Source organism: Stenella coeruleoalba, assembly GCF_951394435.1.
Source record: "Stenella coeruleoalba genome assembly, chromosome: 14".
Classification (NCBI taxonomy): domain Eukaryota; kingdom Metazoa; phylum Chordata; class Mammalia; order Artiodactyla; family Delphinidae; genus Stenella; species Stenella coeruleoalba.
The window spans coordinates 64,644,341-64,656,814 of record NC_137160.1 but is presented as its reverse complement, the minus strand read 5'-3'; the positions used below and the strand labels follow the sequence as shown (position 1 = coordinate 64,656,814).

Sequence of the window (12,474 nt, the reverse complement as noted above, 5' to 3'; positions counted from 1 at the left end):
CGCCACCAGGGAAGCCCAGACAGGATTTTTTTTTAATCTTTGAAATCTTTTAGCCAAGTTTCCCTTCTTTTACCAAAGCATTTTAAACACTGCTATTCAGCTATGATTTCTAATTGTCAATCATCCAGTAAGTGCTTTTGATCTCCTCACTATCCTTCCCTGCCCCTCCCTCTTAAGAGATGACCACTAAGGCTCGTTATGTCCCCTCAGCTCCCGTGTGTCCATCTTCAGTTCCCGCTCTGCACAGGTTCTTCCTCACATCCTGCCTCCTGTCATGGAGAGGGTGTCCACACTGCACCCCAGGCAGTCTCAACACGATGACCGTGGCCCCATTCCTTCCAACTCCCTTCTTTATCCGGACCAACAGATCATAAACGGGTGGGTAAGAGCCTAGAAAGAGCAACATGTGGTAGAAAGAGTTTGGTCTTTGTAGTCAAACAAATCTTCATCTCTCTGGTCAAGTTTGTTGACTGAGCTGACCCCATATGTCAAGTGGATAGGAGACCCCACTTCACGGTGATTATGAGAATGGAACGAGAGAATATGTAAAGGGGTTAACAGACCACCTAGCACACAACTGACACTGCCTTCTTCCTCTCCTCCGGTTCCTTCCCTTTTCACAAAAAAAATGTTCAAAGACCTTCATTTTTCAAAAAGCCCTAACTCATCCTCAAACAATGAACTGTTCTTTCTCCTTCCTGTCATTCCAACCATATTCACAGTTTATCCTCACTGTTGGCCCTTCCTTCCCCCTATTCAATTCATTTTGGCCACTATATACTGAACCCTACTAGGGACCAGCTCAGCCCATTTCAATACTTTCCCAAACTCTGAATTCAATACACACTTGTGAACTGACGCCACTGCAGCATTAACTGCTGCCCAGCACTCTGACCTCGGGTGACCTGCTCATTTCTGCATCTCCTCCAAGTCCTCTGAACTTTCTGTCTCACCATTTTCTACCTCTCATCTTTCTGCATCCTGTCTCTGGGTGATCTCTTCCCATGGATTCAACAATCACTATTTGCTTAGATTTCCAACTCCTGCTCTCTCTAGTTCAAATTCCAATCCTTAGGCCCCAGACCTGAGTTCCCAACTGTTCACAGGAATCTCTCTTTGGAGGTTTCATGAGCACCTTAATCTCCAAATTTGCTTTTTCACTTACGGTTCCTGTTTCCTAAATGGCTTCACCACTAAGCCAATGCTCAAGAAAGAAGCCTGACTCATCTTGAACATCCCTATCTTCCACACGCCATACTCTGTGTTTGAGTGGTCACAAATCTCTTTGATTTTTATTTCCACAGTATCTCCTGAATTCACCCTCTCCACTTCCAGTGCCTTACTTAGATCAGGACTTTGTCATGTCTCAGCTTATACTGCAGTTACTTCCAGTTACTCACCCTGCTCACCCTCTGCACAGATCCGTGATTTATCTAATTAATAGATCTGAGCATATTAATCATCTTCTCTAAAACCTTCCATAGCCGTGACCAGGTGAAATCCTGAATATTTATATCTCTAGCTCCCCATTAGAATGAAGGCACCTCTTATTAATTACTGTATCCCATTGCCTAGTAGAGTACATTAAATATGCATCAAGAAAGCTTATTATATGAATATAAACCCAGAATCATGGCATGTAGAGACTATGAAAGAAATATGATGTGGTCCCTGTCCTCTAGGAGCTTATACTCTTTTTAGAGAGACAAAACAAACACAAGAAACTATTAAGTACCTAAACTGAGATACAAACTCTGAATACCAGAGGAGCTCAGAAGAGAGACAGGTCAGTATAAGGTGGAACTTCTGGTGAAGACCTCACAGAGAAGAGGCTTCCCGAGGATCTGAAAGGATGGGCCTAATGGGAGTGGGAAATTATGCTGGGGACCAATGAGACTAACCTGGAGAGAATAGGTGGGTCAGAAAACAGAGACCCTTGGGACTTCCCTCGTGGCACAGTGGTTAAGAATCCGCCTGCCAATGCAAGGGACATGTGTTCAAACCCTGGTCCGGGAAGATCCCACGTGCCGCAGAGCAACTAAGCCTGTGCCCCACAACTACTGAGCCCGTGTGTCACAACTACGGAAGCCCACGCCCTGGAGCCTGTGCTCTACAACAAGAGAAGCCACCGCAATGAGAAAGAAGCCTGCACACCGCAATGAAGAGTAGTCCCCGCTCAACGCAAATAGAGAAAGCCCGTGCACAGCAACAAAAACCCAACGCGGCCAAAAATAAATAAAATTAAAAAAAAAAAAAAGAGGCCCTCAAAGGTCAAGGAAAAAGGAGTTTGCCCAGAGTAAGAAAGCAGTAACTTTTTTGAGTGCCCTAACAATAAAAAAAACTGTCATATACAAAAACTATAATAATACAAAAGCTACTTTTGATATACACGCAAACACACTCTTTTAATGCAGCAATCCTTTGACAGACACTATTATCCCCATTTTGCAGATGAGGAAAATGAGACACAGAGCCATAAATAATTTGCTTGGGGCCACACAGCTGTGTGTAAGCCCCTAAGCGCTACAGGCAAAGATAAAGAAAATAACTCCGGCTTTCAAAGATCTCAAGTCCAAACAGAGACAGGGGCACAAATGATTACCTCATTAACAATTACTTATACGTCAATGTGTTAGGTAATGTAACAAATATATACACAAGATGGGAGAGTTATTTTAGGAAAATTAATCTAAAAGTATTAGGTTAAAAGTAAAAGGCTCTACAGGAGACAAAAACACTGAAATTGGAGAAATTAGCTTCCTAGCTAATACAGTGATTCAGGCAAGATCCAGCAAGTGAGGTGATGATGGTGGATGCAGTAAGACTGGAAAAGAGGCAGAATGCAAACCATTCTAAAGCAGAAAAGGTTTAATGTAAGAAAAAGAGAATCAGACACATTTTTAAGTCTGGGAAACTGAGAGAAGGACATTAGTAAGAGAAAGATAAATTCATTTGAAGGTATACTGAGTTGAAGACAAAGTAGGACCATTCAGCTCTGGGAGAATGTAATAGGCCTTAATATAGTCAGATTTAGAAATTAGATTTTTTACATTGTTAGCACCCAGGCTTGAGTTGTACATAACGAAAGAATTTTAAAACATTTTAATGAACTCTGTGCCATTAGGTTGAACTCTACGTATTTCCTGTGGTTTTATTTTCTCCTCACATTCTGCTAGTCTCTATTAACAATTCTGTCTTGCCTCATCCTTTCCACAGAAATGAAGTGTGATTATAACATAACAAAGCTGAAGTTTAAACACACAAGAACTTATCTGTCCAAAACTGATTCCAAAAATGCTGTTTTTGCTCAACACTTCTCTGGAACTTCTCTGTTGGAGCTGCTTTCAGGGTCAATCTACAATCCAAACTTTACCATCACACTCTGTTAACACCTCCAACCTCATCACTCAATAATTTAGCTCTTGTTTTTTCAAAAATAAAATCTACCCTCAAAAAAACAAAAACAAAAACAAACACTTAGCAGCAGTAAAGCTGTTCCAGAAGCTGTGCCACAGACTGTAGGCAACTTCCAGAGAGGCTTTCCAAATATTCTGAGAACTAGCTACATCACTGCAGGGAAGGGATGCCCCTACCAAGAGTGGGGCATCATACTGCTAATTATTTCACAGACCCACTTTTCATTTAATCCTTGAAGAAGCCACAGAAGCAAGTATTATCATCTTATGTTAAAGAAGAATAAAAGAAGGTCCAGAAAAGTTAAGCAACTTGCTCAGGGTTATAAAATACATAGCAGAGTTGGAAAATTTAAAACTTATGATTTTACCACTGTATCACGTTGCTTTTGATAAAATAACTCAATGTATGGGAGCATTATTAAACAGTATCATTACTATATAATCTTATCTCATATGGCCATGATTTTAATACTCCTTTAATTTTTTTCCCAACCACTTTCTGTATCTACTAATTTAGGAAAATATGAACAACCAGCCATGAAAACTTGTCATAGATATTGAATTAAGTCTACCTTATAGAAACACAGAACATTAGAAATAGAAATGTCTTTAAATCATCAGGCCTGACTCCCCTGATTATATCATGTGGTTTACGTATGTTACAATCCACGTCAACAAGCAAATAGTAATTTCTTCTCCTCAGATAATGTGTTCAACTGAAGGTTCTCGTGTATTTGCCATCAGGGCTTTATTCAAGCACCCTCTGTTGAATACAGAAAGTTTTACTTATTCCTCCTTTAAATTCTACTCCTTCACCACTGGAACACCATCCACATTTATATATAACAGATGATTATACTATCTTAAGCTGGGTTGGAAGCCTGCAGGTTTGAATTATTTAAGAGAAAAACATTTCCACTTGTCCTGCCAAACACGTTGATCAATGTTCACTTAAGTGATGTAATCATCTCCTCTCATTTTGTAAGGTCTACTCTCTCTCTTCAGGTGACTAAGCAGTCTGCAATCTTCCTTCCTTTAATTAGATAATTTTCAGGCTTGTCTTACCCTTCCGGTTTTTACAACTTCATGCAATCATTTTCTCCTGTGAATACAGTAAAAGGTTTCATGGCTAGAATCTTTCTTTAGCACATGTCTCTAGAACTCGAGCTATCTTCCTGTACACTGGTACAGTGCGACCATTTATCTACTCTGGTGCCCCAGACAGACTGGCTACTCTGCAACGGTCACCTTTTTCTGCTTGCAATCTTGCTTTTCCTCCTTCTTGGATTGACCTTCCTGTGTCCTCCACACATCCTTCTGGCTCAGATGCTTGTTCTCCCACCTCTGGATCTGTGTGGCACTTTTGGTAATGTTATCACCTAACACTGTAAACACAGCTACTGTTTATTAAGCACTAACCATGTGCTGTCCCTGGAGTCTTATGTCTGTAATACAAACTACCCAGCTTTTCCTCCTACCCCCTCACAACACACCTCCCATCCCCTATGAATTCTGTCACTTAGAGGCCTAGCAGTGTCTTGCACACAGCAGGTGCTCAAGAAATAGGAGCCATTATTATGATTATGAGAACGAGCACCATATGACTTATTCATGTTTGACCCCAGTGCCTGGTACAGTGTCTGGCTCACTCAATACACGTTTATAAAACTAACCAATGAAAAGAATAAATGTTAAATGGCTATACGAGCCTTGTGAAACAAGCTGTGCAGCTTGCCATGGACTGCTAAAACTAACTCTTCAGAGTCTAGACAGGAAAAGTACCAAGTTAAGTAAACAGAGATGGGGCTGGGGAGCATGGAAGCACCGCCTAGAGGTCCAGGAGGATGCATGGTACCACGTTCAGAAAGCTCTTGCTGGCTATTGAGTGCAGAGGTTGATTATAGAAGACAGCCTCCTGTGGACTGATCTGAGCACAGGCCAGGATCAGTTTGGCTCCCACATGTAGATGGCATGGTCAGACCAACTCCCTTGATCAGGGAGAAATTTGGGACTGTAGGAAAGGCTCCTGATGATGAAGGGGGTACCTCATTCTTTGAGAATGGAAGCCTATACCTGCAGCACCCACAGAGACCCAAAGGTGAGTCTCTGGGGTCCTGGGATTTGGCAGTGGCAGGAAGTAGTCTGTGTTGGAATCTGGCAACAGCTAGCAGGGCCCAGTGAGCAGAATGAGACTCAAAGTCCAGATGCAAGTCTTTGGCAGTGCTAAGTTTAAAAGGGGCAGTGCACTGGGATGCCAGAGAGAGACCTGGATTTAAGGAAACAAAACCCAGATTCAGTTACTAAACTATAGTGCAAACAGGTTTAATGCCGCAAACATGGCAGACTAGTTATTTGATTTGGGGCATTAATTATTCAGGCAGGGCTAGCAGCAAAGTTGAAATCTGAAGTGGAACTCAGATTCTGGGACTAAGGACAGGACTTGCTAGTGGTAAGGTTGTTGGTGGGGCAGAGAACCTGGCACCTTACTACGATACTGCACACCCTCCACAATGGATAATTAACACACAGTACAGTCTCTCAGAGCACAAATTCTGCTTGGCTTCAGTGCTAAGGATTTTGAGACACCAGTTACCTATAGATGGTAGAGTACCACAAATCTGTTTGGTCTGGCTTAACAAATATCTAATTCTTTCTAAACACTTGTTTCACCCCTGGGCTGTACCTGCCTAGTCTCTTAATTCCACTACAGTGTTTCTCCCCTAACTGATCCCCAGATACAACCACTTCCAAGTTGAAATTACTCTTTCCTACCACAAGATAGTTGTTTCATCCTCTGATTCTGGGACCAAAACTCCTGTCACTATTAGGTCCCAGAATCTAGGTCCATACTACTAGCAATAAAAGTGGTCCTTGGACTTCCCTGGCGGCACAGTGGTTAAGAATCTGCCTGCCAATGCAGGGGACATGGGTTCAAGCCCTGGTCCGGGAAGATCCCACATGCCACAGAGCAACTAAGCCCATGCGCCACAACTACTGAGCCTGCACTCTAGAGCCTGCAAGCCACAACTACTAAAGCCCGCGCACCTAGAGCCCGTGCTCCGCAACAAGAGAAGCCACCACAATGAGAAGCCTGCACACCACAATGAAGAGTAGCCCCTGCTCACCACAACTAGAGAAAGCCCACACACGGCAGCGAAGACCCAATGCAGCCAAAAATAAATGAATTTTTAAAAAATTGGTCCTTTTCCATTAAAACCAACCAAACCAAACAAATACACTACAACAAATACTACTAGTACTACTACTACTACTACTACTACTACTACTACTACTACTACAATCTTCCCATCACCTGGTTCTTCAGTAAGAGCACTCTTCTTGACTTTCACTTCTTCAGATACCAAACTATCTTGTATTGGTCTATGGTCTGTTTGTGGCTCTTTGGATTTAATATCCCTAAGTTTTTTTTGGTTCATGTTAAAGCAATACATACAAATCATGGACTATCTGGTTCAACTACCCATCTGATGACTGACTTTCTTCTACAACACTCCCACCAAGTGGTCATCAGGACCATACTTGAATACTCAGAACGACTGAGAACTCACTGTCTGCAGAGGCAGCCAATTTCACCTTTGAATCACCTGCTGGAAATAACTGGGGCTGAAATATGCCTCCCTGAGTTTCTATCCATTGACTCCAGCTCCTCTCCTTAGGGCCATATGGAACAAATATAAACCTCTTATACATGGCCCCCTTCAGATATCTGAATAAAGTGACAATATCCTTCCTGAGTTTGTCTGCTTTGTTTTGCTAGTGCCTTCAACAATTTGTTGCTGTTAGATGTTCTCACCAACATCATCTCTTTCTTTTCTGGATGTATTCAAGATGATCTACATGCCTCGTATCTAGCCCAGAGCAAGACAGATTACAGATGTGTTCTGGACACTATACCTCTCATAATGCAACCTAAGACTATATCATCTTTTTTGCAGCTACAACACACTGCTGACTCACACTGAGCTTATAATCCGCCAAATACCCCTAAATGCCACACGTATTGCTACTAATCCCACTGCATATGTATACAATTGTTTTAGGGAGAGCAGGAAGTAGAGAGGAAGGTTCATTTAAGAAGATTCATTTACCACATTGAAACTTCATGAAATCTGGGTCCCAAAAACTCAACCTGGGATTTTGCATTCCTAATGATACACCAGCCTGTGCTTACTTAGTTTGCTAGCCCAAATGATTAGACAAACCAGTGATGGGTCATGGACTAGATTTCAGCTTAGGCTAGTCAGCTTTGATTTATTTCATGGCTTCCCTCAGAATGCAGCCTTCTTTAAAATTACTCGTCTTTCAAATGTATGCTATTTATTACCAGAAGAACTGGCGGAAAGAGCATAAATGATTCAATGCAAAGGCATTACCACCACTGGAAAAAATACCTCAAAGATAAGCATCCAGTACATTAAGGATGGTATATTTATGATTTTCCATGGGAATATTATATCTAAATACCTTTTCCCTGATTAAAAATACCTTGTAGCAATAAAGATTTTCAAAGATATTTCCACTTAGCTTATTGGATTAGTTCAAAGAAAGTAGAGTGGGTATTATCCTCATTTATAGATGGAGAAACAGACCCAGAAAGGTCATGACTTGTCCTGGCATAGAACCAGGAGTGAACCCCAAGTCCTTGGATTTCTAGTCCAGTGCAATTCCCATGGCACTCGATAACACAAGGGTGGCCCAGTCCTGGCCTTAAGGCACTAATATCCAAGGAGTTCTCCATTAGCTGTTAGCCACATGTGCTCTACTTGCCCTTGCCATACAGATAAAAAGAGGTCTCAGTGAAAAGATAAAAAGTTGTTACAACACTTAAGAGATGCAAACTCTAGCAATCATAAAATCATAAAATTTATGAGAATTAGTCCAATACCTTTAACTTTATAGATTAGGAAGAGATATCAAGTAATTTATCTAAAGCTGCAGTTACCTAATACCAAAACCAGGATTAGAACTTATTTATATATACCCAATTCAATGTTCTTTGTTATACTATATTGTTTCTCAAAATACATGTAGGCAGCTCTCTGTTACCTATAGGTAGGACATTTCTGAAAATGAGGTCTGATGTATGTTATCTACAACTCAAGAATGTGATGGCTAAAGATCCTGCCAAACTCCTAATCCAAGTGACTATGGGCTAGGAGATAATCAGAGAGGGATGAATCATGACATACTGAACTGGCAACTTCCGAGTAAACAGAGCTATGCTATATGAAGTAGCCCCTAAGGATGGACTTCTTTCCCCCAACAGCAATACTGGTATTGGAACCACTCAAGGACTTGGACTACTTGTGTCCTAGATGACCAGGGTTTAAAGACAGCTGAGAGTCTTACTGAAAGGAAAGGATTATGAATGTGCCACAGCTAAGGGTGGTCTTTTTAAAAAGCAGGCTAAGGGACTTCCATGGTGGTCCAGTGGGTAAGAGTCCATGCTCCCAATGCAGGGGGCGTGGGTTCGATCCCAGGTCGGGGAACTAGATCCTGCATGCATGCCACAACTAAAGAGTTCGCATGCCGCAACTAAAAGGTCCCACATGCCACATCAAGACCTGGCACAGCCAAAATAATTAATTAAAAAAAAAAGCAGGCTAAATATACAGCTACAAAAGGACCCGGTAAATGACTATATAAACATTTATAATATTGATGTGGTGTTCAATTTGCTTCAACAATCATTTGTCCAAAGACATGTCATACTTCTATCCTCAAGAAACTTAACAGATTCGATATTATGGAAACACAGAGGTGGGAACTCAAGCAAGCCTGAGGAGCCAGGAAAGGATTTATTGAAGAGGAGACACCTGATGAATCTTAAGGTTTGGGTGAGAATTTACTAGGTGAAGAAGCCAAGCAAAGACACAGGCATGAAAAGGTATGGAGGGTTTGTGCAACTAGAAACAGTCTGACAGTGCTGGAGCCCAAAGTATGGGCAGGGAAGAGTTATAGCATGAGATGAGGCCAAATCAGAGGGCCTGATGCCATGCCCTCTAGGACTTCGGCCTAAACTAATGAAGTGCCACTGAAGAACAGATCACCCTGGGAACCAAGGCTGAGGAGGAATTTGAAGTTGGGAGGCAGGAAGACTGATCATGTTGGTTGAAGTAATTTAAATGGTGAGAGCCTGTACACAGATGTATAAGTAGCAATAGGAATGTATACGATGTATCAGATAGGTCATATTCCAGAAAAAATGAGGCCATTGAATGTTTTCTGAGGGGTGGGGTCTCCTGACTTAAATATTTCTCTCAGGGCTTTTTCTCATGTCTGACACTTTCATCATCAGAGGTTCCTTCTGTAGGATCTCCCCCACTAAAATGGAGGTGATCACTGCATTTTATTGTTGCTCAGCTAACATTAAGATGGATTATGAGGGACTTCCCTGGCAGTCCAGTGGTTAAGACTCCGCGCTTCCAATGCAGGGGCACGCGAGTTCAATCTCTGGTCGGGGAACTAAGATCCCACATTGCCACACAGCCAAAAAAAACCAAAAAGAGATGGGCTATGAAAGTTCACTGGGAGTAAAGAAGGCCTTGCAGGGATGGGCAGGATTAGTGATGAGGGGAGAAGCAAGGGACTCAAAGCAAAAACAAGGGACAAAAGTTCAGACTGCTCAAAAGGAGACAGTGAAATTCCATGTCACCATTTTGGCTGGGCTGGCCCTGTCCTGCTACAAAATCCATTTTCAGGCAGCTTGAGTGTGTTATTCCGAAACTCTTTCATGTGAGCCACTTAAAGTCTACACAAGGATAATAATATTAACAATAAAATACACTCTAGCAAAGAAAGAAGAACTATGACTTCTGAGCTAAGGAACACCATATAGGGACAAGTTAACCCAGACACTGGACCTTTAGAAAGTTTCCTAGAAATCGGGTCACTTAAGATCTTTTCGCCCTTGACTATAAGTGAAATATTGGCGCCTGTATTTTCATTTCCAGTAAGTATCATGTTTAACTTGGAAATCTGACAAATACCAAGAACTCCTGCCCCATAGTTCACAGTATTACTGCGAGGATCAAATGGGACAAAAAGAGGCAAAAGCTTTTGTGTGCTGTAAGGCTAAATGAGGTCATAGGCAGTCCCTCTGGTTCATAGGAGAAAAGAGGAAGATGGGGTCTCCATGTCATGGCCCTTGCAAGGACTGCTCACAAACAACGATCATAAAATCGTTCAAATCTTCCAAATGTTGATGAGCGGAGTCCACAGCACCTTAAGTACCTTCCCTAAGGATTAAAATTAACATACATTGTGAATTTAAAAGTAACACCTCGGCCTTCCCTGGTGGCGCAATGGTTAAGAATCCGCCTGCCAATGCAGGGGACATGGGTTCGAGCCCCGGTCCGGGAAGATACCACATGCCGCGGAGTGGCTGGGCCCGTGAGCCATGGCCGCTGAGCCTGCACGTCCAGAGCCTGTGCTCCGCAATGGGAGAGGTCACAACAGTGAGAGGCCCGCGTACCGCAAAAAAAAAAAAACAAAAAAACATGTTAGTTTTAGAGGGACAACTAAGGATAGACATCAGAGGTAAGGAGTAAAGTTAGAAGACTGGCAGCAATTCAAGCAAAAGATGACATACTGCAGGCATGAGGTGGGAGAAGGAAGGATTTTAGCAAAAGTCAGGAGATAAATTTAGCAGAAGTTGATTGCATGGGGGAAAAAAAGAACATGGAGGAGTTGGGGATGACTCCCAAAGGCTTAGCAAATGAGTGGGCAACAAGGCCATTAACTAAACTAGGAAATACCATACAGAAGACAAGAGCAGGGCGGAAGAAGGGGGGTTCAAATTCCCTCTGAGGCATTTTGAGTCGGCAATGAATCCTCTCCTTTGAGGCCTTAAACGATTTCCCCTTCTAAGCCAGAAATCACCCCTTCCTCTGAGCTCCACGGCACCTAGTATACCGTTTCCACACCGAATTATTTAAATCTGCAGTAATTACAAAGTTTGTCCCTACCTTAAATCACAGAGGAAAGGTACTAGGTCTTGCTGCTCTGTGCAATGCCCTTATCTCGGAGCCTCAGACACAGCAAGCCTTCAAAGTCTGCATTCTTGAAATGCGGCTCCATCAGATACTGGAAACTGCCCGTGAACATGCATTAAATCAATGACCCAAACCTGTGCGTGAGAGGCTTCTGTAACGTCTCTAAAGCCTTGGGCCCCACAGCACCTACTCTGAGCTCCCTGTGTGTTCATCTTATCTGATGTTTAAACAACCCCGCTCGGCAGCGGGATTCCGGTCCACAGAGAAGCAACAGAAGCCCCGCGCCTGGGGTATCAAGGCCTGCAGGTGGCTGACCAGGTTGTCCCTGCCAGCGCCTGCCCCGTCGGGCCGGGTGGGCCAGGCCTGGGGGCTCCTCGGGTTCTGGGGGGGCCCACCGTGGCCTCTGGGCGGCGGCCCCAACCCCCCCCAGGGGGCCATGAGGACACCTAGCCACTCGCCCGCCCGCCCCGCGCGGACCGCCCCGCGCTTGGTGGTATCAGCCCCATGACGGCGTGAGGGTCCCTGGGTGGGGGCACGCGGCCCGGCCCCTCAACTCTAGAAACCTGGCCCCGGAAGGCAGTAGTGAGGCCTCCGGCCCGGGGCTCAGCTCGCCCTGTACCTCCGTCTGCGTCCCGGGCGCTGCGCTGGAGCCTGAGGGCTTGACGGGAAGGCCCCGCAACGGTCCGTTCACCTCAGGCCCGCCGCAGTCCTGCAGGCCGCATCCTGGCCACTCTCGCCGCCTCTCTGCGTCCTCCGTCCCGACCCTCGGGGCGGGAACCTGAGGTGAGGAGAGCGAGAGACAAGCACGCGGCCCGGGCACCTGAGCGAGGGCCTCTGAGGGCGGCTGGCGGACGGTCAGTCAGGCAGTCAGGCCAGCGGGAGCCACAGCGCTGACGCGCGAGACTCCTGCGTCCCTTGTGGACGGGGCGGGGCCGGCGCGTGCCGAAGGAGGCGGGAAGGGCAAGGGGCGGTGCCACCCGCGACGTCCTGGGGCGCTGATTGGAGGCGCGCTGCTGATGTGTGAGGAGGGGGCGTGTCCCCAC

At 44.4% G+C, this 12,474-nt stretch overlaps 1 long non-coding RNA gene across 1 annotated transcript in view; it reads right to left on the bottom strand.

Moving 5' to 3' along the window:
* LOC307197222 overlaps window positions 1–12,449 on the bottom strand; it is a 46,944-nt gene extending 34,495 nt beyond the window's left edge. The window contains exon 1 of the long non-coding RNA XR_013831353.1: window positions 12,051–12,449. This is a non-coding gene — a long non-coding RNA (uncharacterized lncRNA). The remainder of the gene's footprint in view (window positions 1–12,050) is intronic.
* Between the last annotated feature and the right edge of the window lie 25 nt (window positions 12,450–12,474).